Source organism: Oncorhynchus clarkii, chromosome 1 (assembly GCF_045791955.1).
Source record: "Oncorhynchus clarkii lewisi isolate Uvic-CL-2024 chromosome 1, UVic_Ocla_1.0, whole genome shotgun sequence".
Classification (NCBI taxonomy): domain Eukaryota; kingdom Metazoa; phylum Chordata; class Actinopteri; order Salmoniformes; family Salmonidae; genus Oncorhynchus; species Oncorhynchus clarkii.
Window position 1 is genome coordinate 3,792,696 of NC_092147.1, and position 17,425 is coordinate 3,810,120.

The following is a 17,425-nucleotide window of genomic DNA, read 5'->3' on the forward strand; positions in this document are numbered from 1 at the left end:
TGTCTCTCTCTCTCTCTGTCTGTCTCTCTCTCTGTCTCTGTCTGTCTGTCTCTCTCTCTGTCTGTCTCTCTCTCTGTCTGTCTCTCTCTCTGTCTGTCTGTCTCTCTCTCTCTCTCTCTCTCTCTTTACTGAGTATTTCTCTGACATAGTTTGAGGGGGGAAAAATGTATCCAAAGCCAAGAGTAAGAGGCCTGAGCTCAACTTTGCTTTGTTGGCGTCCTCTACAGCGAGTCACGGACCATTGACTCTAATATACATGAATGTGTTTCAGGAACAATGTTTCATTATCTAATAAATGGCGATTAAAAACTTGTGAGAAATTTGGGATAAACTCTCTTAAGAGTTTTGTCCTCTCCTAACTCTACAATGCTTAACATACGATCTGTCATGATGTCCAACATATTGTTTGTCCAAAGGTGTTTACTTTCATTACAATCATATTGGACAGCAGTGACAGGTGTTAAAGCTTCAAGCCACATTGACCTGAAGATCAGATATCTGATACATCGTTATGGCAGGCAGGCATCAAACCAACAGGAAACAGTCACCTTATGTCAAGCATGCAGAAAACCAACAGGAAACAGTCACCTTATGACAGGCAGGCAGAAAACCAACAGGAATCAGTCACCTTATGGCAGGCAGGCAGGCAGGCAGCAAACCAACAGGAAACAGTCACCTTATTACAGGCATGCAGCAAACCAACAGGAAACAGTCACCTTATGGCAGGCAGGCAGCAAACCAACAGGAATCAGTCACCTTATGGCAGGCAGGCAGGCAGGCAGCAAACCAACAGGAAACAGTCACCTTATGGCAGGCATGCAGCAAACCAACAGGAAACAGTCACCTTATGGCAGGCAGGCAGCAAACCAACAGGAATCAGTCACCTTATCTTTTTATGACTGCAGGGGCAGTATTGAGTAGCTTGGATGAAAATGTGCCCATTGTAAACGGCCAGCTCCTCAGTCTCAGTTGCTAATATATGCATATTATTATTAGTATTGGATAGAAAATACTCTAAAGTCTCCAAAACTGTCAAAATATTGTCTGTGAGTATAACAGAACTGATATTGCAGGTGAAACCCTGAGGAAACTCAAAACAGGAAGTGGCTTCTATTTTGAAAGCTCCATGTTCCATAGCCTTCCTTTGCTGGATTTAAAGGGATATGAACCAGATTCCTTTTCCTATCGCTTCCTCAAGGTGTCAACAGTCTTCAGACATAGTTTCAGGCTTTTATTTTGAAAAATGAGCCAGAACGATAACATTGCGTCAAGTGGTCACATGAGTTTTGCTCGCGCAACAGAGTTTGGATAGGCACTGCTTTTCCCTCTCCTACTGTGAAAGACATTTGTGGTTGATATATTATCAATTATATATTTTAAAAACAACCTGAGGATTGATTATGAAAAACGTTTGACATGTTTCTGTGGACATTATGGAAACTATTTGGAATTTGTCTGCGTTGTCGTGACCGCTCTTTCCTGTGGATTTCTGAACATAACGCAACAAACAAACAGAGGTATTTTGGATATAAAAATTATCTTTATGGAACAAAAGGAACATTTGTTGTGTAACTGGGAGTCTCGTGAGTGAAAACATCCAAAGATCATTAAAGGTAAACGATTAATTTGATAGCTTTTCTGATTTTCGTGACCAAGCTTCCTGATGCTAAGCGTACTTAATGTTTTGTCGTGCGATCGATAAACTTACACAAACGCTTGGATTGCTTTCGCTGTAAAGCTTAATTTCAAAATCTGACACGACAGGTGGATTAACAAAATGCTAAACTGTATTTTCCTATATTGCACTTGTGATTTCATGAATATAAATATTTGTAGTAATATTTATTGTATGTAGCGCTATGCTATTCAGCGGTTGTTGATGACACTTATCCCGATAGGGGGATTGCAGCCATAACAAGTTATGGCAGGCATGTAGTAAACCAATATGAAACAGTCACCTTTAGGCAGGCATGTAGTAAACCAATATGAAACAGTCACCTTTAGGCAGGCATGTAGTAAACCAATATGAAACAGTCACCTTTTGGCAGGCATGTAGTAAACCAATATGAAACAGTCACCTTTTGGCAGGCATACAGCAAAACCAATGGAATCTTTATTGGAAAACTCCAGATTTCTCAGGAATGCTCACGCAGTCCCTGCGGGGTAGGAGAGATCTCGGGTGGAAAGAGGTGGAGAGGAGGGAGAAGGGTGGAGGATAGTGGGCTTGCTGAAGCAACTGATTTCCAGGAACCTCCCTCTGCTCTGAGCGATGCAGCGAGGAACCAAGGATATGGGAGCTCAGGGAACACAGATGTTTAACCTTGGCTCAGCGCTCAGTCATATAATTACGACCTCTCAGCCAGATAACCACCGGCATCGCCCCAAAGGTATGTGTAGACCTAGAAGAATAAACCCACAGAAAAACATTGGATCTAGCCCCTGAGTTATGCATGTGTATAAGGTACCCTCTGAAAGACATTGGGTATGATGAGTCTAGGGAGAACCAGCCTATAGGCCTACAGTAAACCATGGAGTGACCCAGGGAATATAGTAGTAAACCATGGAGTGACCCAGACCCAGGGACTATAGTAGTAAACCATGGAGTGACTCAGGGACTATAGTGGTAAACCATGGAGTGACCCAGGGACTATAGTAGTAAACCATGGAGTGACTCAGACCCAGGGACTATAGTAGTAAACCATGGAGTGACCCAGGGACTATAGTAGTAAACCATGGAGTGACCCAGGGACTATAGCAGTAAACCATGGAGTGACTCAGGGACTATAGTAGTAAACCATGGAGTGACTCAGACTCAGGGACTATAGTAGTAAACCATGGAGTGACCCAGACCCAGGGACTATAGTAGTAAACCATGGAGTGACTCAGACCCAGGGACTATAGTAGTAAACCATGGAGTGACTCAGACCCAGGGACTATAGTAGTAAACCATGGAGTGACTCAGACCCAGGGACTATAGTAGTAAACCATGGAGTGACCCAGACCCAGGGACTATAGTAGTAAACCATGGAGTGACCCAGGGACTATAGTAGTAAACCATGGAGTGACTCAGACCCAGGGACTATAGTAGTAAACCATGGAGTGACTCAGGGACTATAGTAGTAAACCATGGAGTGACCCAGGGACTATAGTAGTAAACCATGGAGTGACCCAGACCCAGGGACTATAGTAGTAAACCATGGAGTGACCCAGGGACTATAGTAGTAAACCATGGAGTGACCCAGGGACTATAGTAGTAAACCATGGAGTGACCCAGACCCAGGGACTATAGTAGTAAACCATGGAGTGACCCAGGGACTATAGTAGTAAACCATAGAGTGACCCAGACCCAGGGACTATAGTAGTAAACCATGGAGTGACCCAGGGACTATAGTAGTAAACCATGGAGTGACCCAGGGACTATAGCAGTAAACCATGGAGTGACCCAGACTCAGGGACTATAGTAGTAAACCATGGAGTGACTCAGACCCAGGGACTATAGTAGTAAACCATGGAGTGACCCAGACCCAGGGACTATAGTAATAAACCATGGAGTGACCCAGGGACTATAGTAGTAAACCATGGAGTGACCAGACCCAGGGACTATAGTAGTAAACTGTGGAGTGACCCAGGGACTATAGTAGTAAACCATTGAGTGACCCAGGGACTATAGTAGTAAACCATGGAGTGACCCAGGGACTATAGTAGTAAACCATGGAGTGACCCAGACCCAGGGACTATAGTAGTAAACCATGGAGTGACCCAGGGACTACAGTAGTAAACCATGGAGTGACCCAGGGACTATAGTAGTAAACCATGGAGTGACCCAGACCCAGGGACTATAGTAGTAAACCATGGAGTGACCCAGACCCAGGGACTATAGTAGTAAACCATGGAGTGACCCAGACTCAGGGACTATAGTAGTAAACCATGGAGTGACCCAGGGACCATAGTAGTAAACCATGGAGTGACCCAGACCCAGGGACTATAGTAGTAAACCATGGAGTGACTCAGACCCAGGGACTATAGTAGTAAACCATGGAGTGACCCAGACCCAGGGACTATAGTAGTAAACCATGGAGTGACCCAGGGACTATAGTAGTAAACCATGGAGTGACCCAGGGACCATAGTAGTAAACCATGGAGTGACCCAGGGACTATAGTAGTAAACCATGGAGTGACCCAGACCCAGGGACTATAGTAGTAAACCATGGAGTGACCCAGGGACTATAGTAGTAAACCATGGAGTGACCCAGGGACTATAGTAGTAAACGATGGAGTGACCCAGGGACTATAGTAGTAAACCATGGAGTGACCCAGACTCAGGGACTATAGTAGTAAACCATGGAGTGACCCAGGGACTATAGTAGTAAACCTTGGAGTGACCCAGACCCAGGGACTATAGTAGTAAACCAAGGAGTGACCCAGGGACTATAGTAGTAAACCATGGAGTGACCCAGACTCAGGGACTATAGTAGTAAACCATGGAGTGACCCAGGGACTATAGTAGTAAACCATGGAGTGACTCAGACCCAGGGACTATAGTAGTAAACCATGGAGTGACCCAGACCCAGGGACTATAGTAATAAACCATGGAGTGACCCAGGGACTATAGTAGTAAACCATGGAGTGACCAGACCCAGGGACTATAGTAGTAAACTGTGGAGTGACCCAGGGACTATAGTAGTAAACCATTGAGTGACCCAGGGACTATAGTAGTAAACCATGGAGTGACCCAGGGACTATAGTAGTAAACCATGGAGTGACCCAGACCCAGGGACTATAGTAGTAAACCATGGAGTGACCCAGGGACTACAGTAGTAAACCATGGAGTGACCCAGGGACTATAGTAGTAAACCATGGAGTGACCCAGACCCAGGGACTATAGTAGTAAACCATGGAGTGACCCAGACCCAGGGACTATAGTAGTAAACCATGGAGTGACCCAGACTCAGGGACTATAGTAGTAAACCATGGAGTGACCCAGGGACCATAGTAGTAAACCATGGAGTGACCCAGACCCAGGGACTATAGTAGTAAACCATGGAGTGACTCAGACCCAGGGACTATAGTAGTAAACCATGGAGTGACCCAGACCCAGGGACTATAGTAGTAAACCATGGAGTGACCCAGGGACTATAGTAGTAAACCATGGAGTGACCCAGGGACCATAGTAGTAAACCATGGAGTGACCCAGGGACTATAGTAGTAAACCATGGAGTGACCCAGACCCAGGGACTATAGTAGTAAACCATGGAGTGACCCAGGGACTATAGTAGTAAACCATGGAGTGACCCAGGGACTATAGTAGTAAACCATGGAGTGACCCAGGGACTATAGTAGTAAACCATGGAGTGACCCAGACTCAGGGACTATAGTAGTAAACCATGGAGTGACCCAGGGACTATAGTAGTAAACCTTGGAGTGACCCAGACCCAGGGACTATAGTAGTAAACCAAGGAGTGACCCAGGGACTATAGTAGTAAACCATGGAGTGACCCAGACCCAGGGACTATAGTAGTAAACCATGGAGTGACCCAGGGACTATAGTAGTAAACCATGGAGTGACCCAGGGACTATAGTAGTAAACCATGGAGTGACCCAGACTCAGGGACTATAGTAGTAAACCATGGAGTGACCCAGACCCAGGGACTATAGTAGTAAACCATGGAGTGACCCAGACCCAGGGACTATAGTAGTAAACCATGGAGTGACCCAGGGACTATAGTAGTAAACCATGGAGTGACCCAGGGACCATAGTAGTAAACCATGGAGTGACCCAGGGACTATAGTAGTAAACCATGGAGTGACCCAGACCCAGGGACTATAGTAGTAAACCATGGAGTGACTCAGGGACTATAGTAGTAAACTGTGGAGTGACTCAGACTCAGGGACTATAGTAGTAAACCATGGAGTGACCCAGGGACTATAGCAGTAAACCATGGAGTGACCCAGACTCAGGGACTATAGTAGTAAACCATGGAGTGACTCAGACCCAGGGACTATAGTAGTAAACCATGGAGTGACCCAGACCCAGGGACTATAGTAGTAAACCATGGAGTGACCCAGGGACTATAGTAGTAAACCATGGAGTGACCAGACCCAGGGACTATAGTAGTAAACTGTGGAGTGACCCAGGGACTATAGTAGTAAACCATTGAGTGACCCAGGGACTATAGTAGTAAACCATGGAGTGACCCAGGGACTATAGTAGTAAACGATGGAGTGACCCAGACCCAGGGACTATAGCAGTAAACTGTGGAGTGACCCAGGGACTATAGTAGTAAACCATGGAGTGACCCAGGGACTATAGTAGTAAACTGTGGAGTGACCCAGGGACTATAGTAGTAAACTGTGGAGTGAACCAGACCCAGATATTATGGTATTTAGCTAATGCAAATTTGAAGCAGGCTACAAGCTAACATTTGCTAACTACCTAGCTATCCTCGATGACATTGAATGTGGGCTAACCAAGTTAGCTAGCTAAAGCAAATCACAAGGCAAACTGACAAGATTGCTACTTTATAACACATTTAAAAAAATTATTTACAAGCTATCTAGTTATTTATAGCCAGGCTGACATAGAGTCACATTTAGTAAACGAGATCGTAGTGATGTCACTAAAGTAGCGTAGCTAGGAATCACGGCTATGATGTCCCACTCACGGCATGGAGACTGTCCAGATGTCTCACTCACGGCATGGAGACTGTCCAGATGTCTCACTCACGGCATGGAGACTGTCCAGATGTCCCACTCACGGCATAGAGACTGTCCAGATGTCCCACTCAAGGCATGGAGACTGTCCAGATGTCCCAATCACGGCATGGAGACTGTCTAGATGTCTCACTCACGGCATGGAGACTGTCCAGATGTCTCACTCACGGCATGGAGACTGTCTGGATGTCCCACTCACGGCATGGAGACTGTCTAGATGTCCCACTCACGGCAAGGAGACTGTCCAGATGTCCCACTCACGGCAAGGAGACTGTCCAGATGTCCCACTCACGGCAAGGAGACTGTCCAGATGTCCCACTCACGGCAAGGAGGCTGTCCAGATGTCCCACTCATGGCAAGGAGACTGTCCAGATGTCCCACTCACGGCAGGGAGACTGTCCAGATGTCCCACACATGGGACGGAGACTGTCCAGATGTCCTTTACACGGCATGGACACTGTCCTGATGTTCCTTACATGGCATGGAGACTGACCAGATGTCCCACACACAGCATGGAGACTGTCCAGATGTCCTTTACACGGCATGGATACTGTCCAGATGTCCCACACATGGCACGGAGACTGTCCAGATGTCCTTTACACGGCATGGAGACTGTCCAGATGTCCTTCACACGGTATGGAGACTGTACAGATGTCCTTCACACGACATGGAGACTGTTCAGGTGTCTTTCACACGGCATGGAGAATGTCCAGATGTCCCACACACAGCATGTAGACGGACCAGATGTCCTTCACACGGCATGGAGACTGTCCAGATGTCTTTCACACGCTATGGAGAATGTCCAGATGTCCTTCACACGGCATGGAGACTGTCCAGATGTTCTTCACGCAGCATGGAGACTGTACAGATGTCCTTCACACGACATGGAGACTGTTCAGGTGTCTTTCACACGGCATGGAGAATGTCCAGATGTCCCACGCACAGCATGGAGACTGTCCAGATGTCCTTCACGCAGCATGGAGACTGTCCAAATGTCCTTAACAGGGCATGGAGACTGTCCTGATGTCCTGCACGTGGCATGGAGAATGTCCAGATGTCCTTCACACGGCATGGAGACTGTCCAGATGTTCTTCACGCAGCATGGAGACTGTCCAAATGTCCTTCACACGGCATGGAGACTGCCCAGATGTCCTTCACACGGCATGGAGACAGTCCAGATGTCCTTCACACGGCAAGGAGACAGTCCAGATGTTCTGCATGGAGATTGTCCAGATGTCCTTCACACGGCATGGAGACTGTCCAGATGTCCTTCACATGGCATGGAGACTGTCCAGATGTCTTTCACACGGCATGGAGACTGTCCTTATGTCCTGCACGTGGCATGTAGACTGTCCAGATGTCTTTCACACGGCATGGAGACTGTCCAGGTGTTTTTCACACGGCATCGAGAAGGACCAGATGTTCTTCACACGGCATGGAGACTGTCCAGATGTCCTTCACACGGCATAGAGACAGTCCAGATGTCCTTCACACGGCATAGAGACAGTCCAGATGTCCTTCACACGGCATAGAGACAGTCCAGATGTCCTTCACACGGCATAGAGACAGTCCAGATGTCCTTCACACGGCATGGAGACAGTCCAGATGTCCTTCACACGGCATAGAGACAGTCCAGATGTCCTTCACACGGCATAGAGACAGTCCAGATGTCCTTCACACGGCATAGAGACAGTCCAGATGTCCTTCACACGGCATAGAGACAGTCCAGATGTCCTTCACACGGCATGGAGACAGTCCAGATGTCCTTCACACGGCATAGAGACAGTCCAGATGTCCTTCACACGGCATGGAGACAGTCCAGATGTCCTTCATACGGCATGGAGACAGTGGTTGAAAACTGTTTTCTGCCCCTCCCAAAAGATAGAATTTGTAGATAATTGGCCCTCTTTCCTCTCAATTTTCTTTGAAAAAGCTGTTGTGCAGCAAATATACAGTATACGAAACGCTTCAGTCTGGTTTTAGATCCCATCATAGCACTGAGACTGCCCTCGTGAAGGTGGTAAATTACCTTTGAATGGTATCAGACCAAGGCTCTGCAGCTGTCCTAGATCTTAGTGCTGCTTTTGATACCATCAATCACCACATTATTTTGGAGAGATTGGAAACCCAAATTGGTCCACACGGACAAGTTCTGGCCTGGTTTAGATCTTACCTGTCGGAAAGATATCAGTTTGTCTCTGTGGATTGTTTGTCCTCTAACAAATCAACTGCAAATGTATGTGTTCCTCAAGGTTCCGTTTTAGGACCACTATTGTTTTCACTATATATTTTACCTCTTGGTGATGTCATTCAATGCAACTTTGTCGACTTTCAATGCTATGCGAACGATACACAGCTGTATATTTCGCTTAAATTAAATTACCCTCCCTGGAAGCCTGTGTTTCAGACATAAGGAAGTGGATGACGGCAAATGTTTTACTTTTAACTTGGACAAAACAGAGATGCTAGTGCTAGGTCCCAAGAAACAAAGTGATCTTCTGTTGGATCTGACAAACAATCTTGATCGTTGTACAGTCATCTCAAATAAAACTGTGAAGGACCTCGGCGTTACTCTGGACCCTGATCCCTCTTTTGATGAACACATCAAGATTGTTTCAAGGACAGCTTTTTTCCATCTACGTAACACTGCAAAAATCTGAAACTTTCTGTCCAAAAACGATGCAGAAAAATGTATCCATGCTTTTGTTACTTCTAGATTAGACTTTTGAAATGCTCTACTTTCCGGCTACCCGGATAAAGCACTAAATAAACTCCAGTTAGTGCTAAATACGGCTGCTAGAATCCTGACTAGAACCAAAACATTTGATCATATTACTCCAGTGCTAGCCTCCCTACACTGGATTCCTGTTAAGGCAAGGGCTGATTTCAAGGTTTTACTGCTAACCTACAAAGCATTACATGGGCTTGCTCCTACCTATCTCTCTGATTTGGTCCTGCCGTACATACCTACACGTACGCTACGGTCACAAGACGCAGGCCTCATTATTGTCCCTAGAATTTCTAAGCAAACAGCTGGATGCAGGGCTTTCTCCTATAGAGCTACATTTTTATGGAATGGTCTGCCTACCCATGTGAGAGACGCAGACTCGGTCTCGACCTCTAAGTCTTTATTGAAGACTCATCTCTTCAGTGGGTCATATGATTGAGTGTAGTCTGACCCAGGGGTGTGAAGATGATGAACAGAAAGGCACTGGAGCTACGAACCGCCCTTGCTGTCTTTGCCTGGCCGGTTCCCCTCTCTCCACTGGGATTCTCTGTCTCTAACCCTGTTACAGGGGCTGAGTCACTGGCATACTGGTGCTCTTCCATGCTGTCCCTGCCTGGCCGGTTCCCCTCTCTCCACTGGGATTCTCTGCCTCTAACCCTATTACAGGGGCTCCCATGCCGTCCCTAGGAGGGCTGAGTCACTGGCTTACTGGTGCTCTCCCATGCCGTCCCTAGGAGGGTTGAGTCACTGACGTGATCTTCCTGTTGGCGCCCCCCTCGGGTTTGTGCCGTGGGGGAGATCTTTGTGGGCTATACTCAGCCTTGTCTCAGGGTGGTAAGTTGGTGATTGAAGATATCCCTCTGATGGTGTGGGGACTGTGCTTTGGCAAAGTGTGTGGGGTTATATCCTGCCTGCTTGGCCCTGTCCGGGGGTATAGTCAGAGGGGGCAACCGTGTCCCCTGACCCTTCCAGTCTCAGCATCCAGTAATTATGCTGCAATAGTTTGTGTCAGGGGGCTAGGGTCAGTCTGTTATATCTAGAGTATTTTTCCTGTCTTATCCGGTGTCCTGTGTGAATTTTAGTATGCTCCCTCTAATTATCTCTCTTTCTCTCAGAGGACCTGAGCCCTAGGACCATGCCTCAGGTCTACCTGACCTGATGACTCCTTGCTATCCCCAGTCCACCTGCTGTTCCCAGTCCACCTGCTGTCCCCAGTCCACCTGCTGCTGCTCCAGTTTAACCTGTTCTGCCTGCGGCTATGGAACCCTGACCTGTTCACTGGACGTCCTAGACCTGCTGTTTTGGACTCTCTCTCTCTACCGCACCTACTGTCTCTAACTCGGCTATGATCGGAATGATCGGCTATGAAAAGCCAACTGACATTTACTCCTGAGGTACTGACATGTTGCACGCTCTACAACCACTATGATTGTTATTATTTGACCATGTTGGTCATCTATGAACATTTGAACATCTTGGCCGTGTTCTGTTATAATCTCCACCCGGCACAGCCAGAAGAGGACTGGCCACCCCTCATAGCCTGGTTCCTCTCTAGGTTTTTTCTTAGGTTCCTGCCTTTCTAGGGAGTTTTTCCTAGCCAACGTGCTTCTACACCTGCATTGCTTGCTGTTTGGGGTTTTAGGCTGGGTTTCTGTAAAGCTCTTTTGGACATCGGCTGATGTAAAAAGGGCTTCATAAATACTTTGATTGATTGATAGATTTACTGTCAATTTTTTATTGTTTATTCCACTTTTGCTTTCTATTCAACTTGCTTAGGCAATGTAAACATTTGTTTCCCATGCCAATAAAGCCCCTTAAATTGAATTGAAATGAAGTCCCCTGACCCCCTCGTTGAGCCAGAACATCAAGTTGGTCGTTTGGACCAGACGTAGTGCCTCTACCTTCCATGCAGGATCAGCAGTGAGGACTGCCAGGCGTTGATTGGTTCCCTGGTTCGGCCAATCCCCTACCTCGGTATGTCTTTGCACTGTGGCAAGGGAAGTCGCGAACATGAAGGGCCAGAAGTCCTTATCGGTGAGAGTCAGCAATGTTTCGTTGGAGCACGAGTGCTGGTTGGTCGATATTCAAGATGACTGCATGCCTAGATGTTGGAATAAGTAAACTCCAGACGAAAGACTCCGTGATGGCAGTGGAAGAAGACAACGGCAGTCGCAGGTGACTCAGCAGGAATTGGTGACAGATAGTCCGCACAAAGACCCTTCCCCCAGATGAAAAGGAGCAGCTGAACATGTTCTGACATGCACTATCAACTGTGGGACCTTATATAGACAGGTGTGTGCCTTTCCAAATCATGTCCAATCAATTTAATTTACCACATGTAGACTCCAATCAATTTGTAGAAACATCTCAAGGATGATCAATGGAAACAGGATGCACCCGACCTCAATTTTCGAGTCTCATTGCAAAGGGTCTGAATACTTACGTAAATAAGGTTTTTCTGTTTTTTATTTTGAATACGTTTTCAAACATTTCCAAAAACCCGATTTCGCTTTGTCATTATGGGGTATTGTGATGTCATAATGGGCTATTGTGATGTCATAATGGGGTATTGTGTGTAGATTGATGAGGAAAAACATGTATTTAATCCATTTTAGAATGAGGTTGTAACTTAATAACAAAATGTGGAAAAATCCAAGGGGTCTGAAAACTTTCTGAATGCTCTGTACCTGCAAGTTGCTATTTAGGAGCTAAACGTTTTTATAATTTCATTATAGACCGCCCTTTTTCTTTTCTTCCAAGCTTTATCTTAAAATTCTGCAAACGGAAATTGACAATGGACAAAAAAACATTTCAGTGTCTCCTCATGGCTCAGCTACATAATACCAGGGTATATCTGGTGGTCTGTCTCCTCATGACTACATAATACCAGGGTATATCTGGTGGTCTGTCTCCTCATGACTACATAATATCAGGGTATATCTGGTGGTCTGTCTCCTCAGCTACATAATACCAGGGTATATCTGGTGGTCTGTCTCCTCATGACTACATAATACCAGGGTATATCTGGTGGTCTGTCTCCTCAGCTACATAATACCAGGGTATATCTGGTGGTCTGTCTCCTCATGACTACATAATACCAGGGTATATCTGGTGGTCTGTCTCCTCAGCTACATAATATCAGGGTATATCTGGTGGTCTGTCTCCTCGTGACTACATAATACCAGGGTATATCTGGTGGTCTGTCTCCTCATGACTACATAATACCAGGGTATATCTGGTGGTCTGTCTCCTCAGCTACATAATACCAGGGTAAATCTGGTGGTCTGTCTCCTCATGACTACATAATACCAGGGTATATCTGGTGGTCTGTCTCCTCAGCTACAAAATATCAGGGTATATCTGGTGGTCTGTCTCCTCATGACTACATAATACCAGGGTATATCTGGTGGTCTGTCTCCTCATGACTACATAATATCAGGGTATATCTGGTGGTCTGTCTCCTCAGCTACATAATACCAGGGTATATCTGGTGGTCTGTCTCCTCATGACTACATAATACCAGGGTATATCTGGTGGTCTGTCTCCTCAGCTACATAATACCAGGGTATATCTGGTGGTCTGTCTCCTCATGACTACATAATACCAGGGTATATCTGGTGGTCTGTCTCCTCAGCTACATAATATCAGGGTATATCTGGTGGTCTGTCTCCTCGTGACTACATAATACCAGGGTATATCTGGTGGTCTGTCTCCTCATGACTACATAATACCAGGGTATATCTGGTGGTCTGTCTCCTCAGCTACATAATACCAGGGTATATCTGGTGGTCTGTCTCCTCATGACTACATAATACCAGGGTATATCTGGTGGTCTGTCTCCTCAGCTACATAATATCAGGGTATATCTGGTGGTCTGTCTCCTCGTGACTACATAATACCAGGGTATATCTGGTGGTCTGTCTCCTCATGACTACATAATACCAGGGTATATCTGGTGGTCTGTCTCCTCAGCTACATAATACCAGGGTATATCTGGTGGTCTGTCTCCTCATGACTACATAATACCAGGGTATATCTGGTGGTCTGTCTCCTCATGACTACATAATACCAGGGTATATCTGGTGGTCTGTCTCCTCACGACTACATAATACCAGGGTATATATATCTGGTGGTCTGTCTCCTCATGACTACATAATACCAGGGTATATCTGGTCTGTCTCCTCATGACTACATAATACCAGGGTATATCTGGTGGTCTGTCTCCATAATACCAGGGTATATCTGGTGGTCTGTCTCCTCAGCTACATAATATCAGGGTATATCTGGTGGTCTGTCTCCTCAGCTACATAATATCAGGGTATATCTGGTAGTCTGTCTCCTCAGCTACATAATACCAGGGTATATCTGGTGGTCTGTCTCCTCATGACTACATAATACCAGGGTATATCTGGTGGTCTGTCTCCTCAGCTACATAATATAAGGGTATATCTGGTGGTCTGTCTCCTCAGCTACATCATACCAGGGTATATCTGGTAGTCTGTCTCCTCAGCTACATAATACCAGGGTATATCTGGTGGTCTGTCTCCTCAGCTACATAATACCAGGGTATATCTGGGGGTCTGTCTCCTCATGACTACATAATACCAGGGTATATCTGGTGGTCTGTCTCCTCAGCTACATAATACCAGGGTATATCTGGTAGTCTGTCTCCTCAGCTACATAATACCAGGGTATATCTGGTGGTCTGTCTCCTCATGACTACATAATACCAGGGTATATCTGGTGGTCTGTCTCCTCATGACTACATAATACCAGGGTATATCTGGTGGTCTGTCTCCATAATACCAGGGTATATCTGGTGGTCTGTCTCCTCAGCTACATAATACCAGAGTATATCTGGTAGTCTGTCTCCTCATGACTACATAATACCAGGGTATATCTGGTGGTCTGTCTCCTCATGACTACATAATACCAGGGTATATCTGGTGGTCTGTCTCCTCATGACTACATAATACCAGGGTATATCTGGTGGTCTGTCTCCTCATGACTACATAATACCAGGGTATATCTGGTGGTCTGTCTCCTCATGACTACATAATACCAGGGTATATCTGGTGGTCTGTCTCCTCATGACTACATAATACCAGGGTATATCTGGTGGTCTGTATCCATAATACCAGGGTATATCTGGTGGTCTGTCTCCTCAGCTACATAATACCAGAGTATATCTGGTAGTCTGTCTCCTCATGACTACATAATACCAGGGTATATCTGGTGGTCTGTCTCCTCATGACTACATAATACCAGGGTATATCTGGTGGTCTGTCTCCTCATGACTACATAATACCAGGGTATATCTGGTGGTCTGTCTCCTCATGACTACATAATACCAGGGTATATATGGTGGTCTGTCTCCATAATACCAGGGTATATCTGGTGGTCTGTCTCCTCAGCTACATAATACCAGGGTATATCTGGTGGTCTGTCTCCTCAGCTACATAATACCAGGGTATATCTGGGGGTCTGTCTCCTCATGACTACATAATACCAGGGTATATCTGGTGGTCTGTCTCCTCAGCTACATAATACCAGAGTATATCTGGTAGTCTGTCTCCTCATGACTACATAATACCAGGGTATATCTGGTGGTCTGTCTCCTCATGACTACATAATACCAGGGTATATCTGGTGGTCTGTCTCCTCATGACTACATAATACCAGGGTATATCTGGTGGTCTGTCTCCTCATGACTACATAATACCAGGGTATATCTGGTGGTCTGTCTCCTCATGACTACATAATACCAGGGTATATCTGGTGGTCTGTCTCCTCATGACTACATAATACCAGGGTATATCTGGTGGTCTGTCTCCTCATGACTACATAATACCAGGGTATATATGGTGGTCTGTCTCCATAATACCAGGGTATATCTGGTGGTCTGTCTCCTCAGCTACATAATACCAGGGTATATCTGGTGGTCTGTCTCCTCAGCTACATAATACCAGGGTATATCTGGGGGTCTGTCTCCTCATGACTACATAATACCAGGGTATATCTGGTGGTCTGTCTCCTCAGCTACATAATACCAGGGTATATCTGGTAGTCTGTCTCCTCATGACTAAATAATACCAGGGTATATCTGGTGGTCTGTCTCTTCAGCTACATAATACCAGGGTATATCTGGTGGTCTGTCTCCTCATGGCTCAGCTACATAATACCAGGGTATATCTGGTAGTCTGTCTCCTCATGACTAAATAATACCAGGATATATCTTGTGGTCTGTCTCCTCAGCTACATAATACCAGGGTATATCTGGTAGTCTGTCTCCTCATGACTACATAATACCAGGGTATATCTGGTGGTCTGTCTCCTCAGCTACATAATATAAGGGTATATCTGGTGGTCTGTCTCCTCAGCTACATCATACCAGGGTATATCTGGTAGTCTGTCTCCTCAGCTACATAATACCAGGGTATATCTGGTGGTCTGTCTCCTCAGCTACATAATACCAGGGTATATCTGGGGGTCTGTCTCCTCATGACTACATAATACCAGGGTATATCTGGTGGTCTGTCTCCTCAGCTACATAATACCAGGGTATATCTGGTAGTCTGTCTCCTCAGCTACATAATACCAGGGTATATCTGGTGGTCTGTCTCCTCATGACTACATAATACCAGGGTATATCTGGTGGTCTGTCTCCTCATGACTACATAATACCAGGGTATATCTGGTGGTCTGTCTCCATAATACCAGGGTATATCTGGTGGTCTGTCTCCTCAGCTACATAATACCAGAGTATATCTGGTAGTCTGTCTCCTCATGACTACATAATACCAGGGTATATCTGGTGGTCTGTCTCCTCATGACTACATAATACCAGGGTATATCTGGTGGTCTGTCTCCTCATGACTACATAATACCAGGGTATATCTGGTGGTCTGTCTCCTCATGACTACATAATACCAGGGTATATCTGGTGGTCTGTCTCCTCATGACTACATAATACCAGGGTATATCTGGTGGTCTGTCTCCTCATGACTACATAATACCAGGGTATATCTGGTGGTCTGTATCCATAATACCAGGGTATATCTGGTGGTCTGTCTCCTCAGCTACATAATACCAGAGTATATCTGGTAGTCTGTCTCCTCATGACTACATAATACCAGGGTATATCTGGTGGTCTGTCTCCTCATGACTACATAATACCAGGGTATATCTGGTGGTCTGTCTCCTCATGACTACATAATACCAGGGTATATCTGGTGGTCTGTCTCCTCATGACTACATAATACCAGGGTATATATGGTGGTCTGTCTCCATAATACCAGGGTATATCTGGTGGTCTGTCTCCTCAGCTACATAATACCAGGGTATATCTGGTGGTCTGTCTCCTCAGCTACATAATACCAGGGTATATCTGGGGGTCTGTCTCCTCATGACTACATAATACCAGGGTATATCTGGTGGTCTGTCTCCTCAGCTACATAATACCAGAGTATATCTGGTAGTCTGTCTCCTCATGACTACATAATACCAGGGTATATCTGGTGGTCTGTCTCCTCATGACTACATAATACCAGGGTATATCTGGTGGTCTGTCTCCTCATGACTACATAATACCAGGGTATATCTGGTGGTCTGTCTCCTCATGACTACATAATACCAGGGTATATCTGGTGGTCTGTCTCCTCATGACTACATAATACCAGGGTATATCTGGTGGTCTGTCTCCTCATGACTACATAATACCAGGGTATATCTGGTGGTCTGTCTCCTCATGACTACATAATACCAGGGTATATATGGTGGTCTGTCTCCATAATACCAGGGTATATCTGGTGGTCTGTCTCCTCAGCTACATAATACCAGGGTATATCTGGTGGTCTGTCTCCTCAGCTACATAATACCAGGGTATATCTGGGGGTCTGTCTCCTCATGACTACATAATACCAGGGTATATCTGGTGGTCTGTCTCCTCAGCTACATAATACCAGGGTATATCTGGTAGTCTGTCTC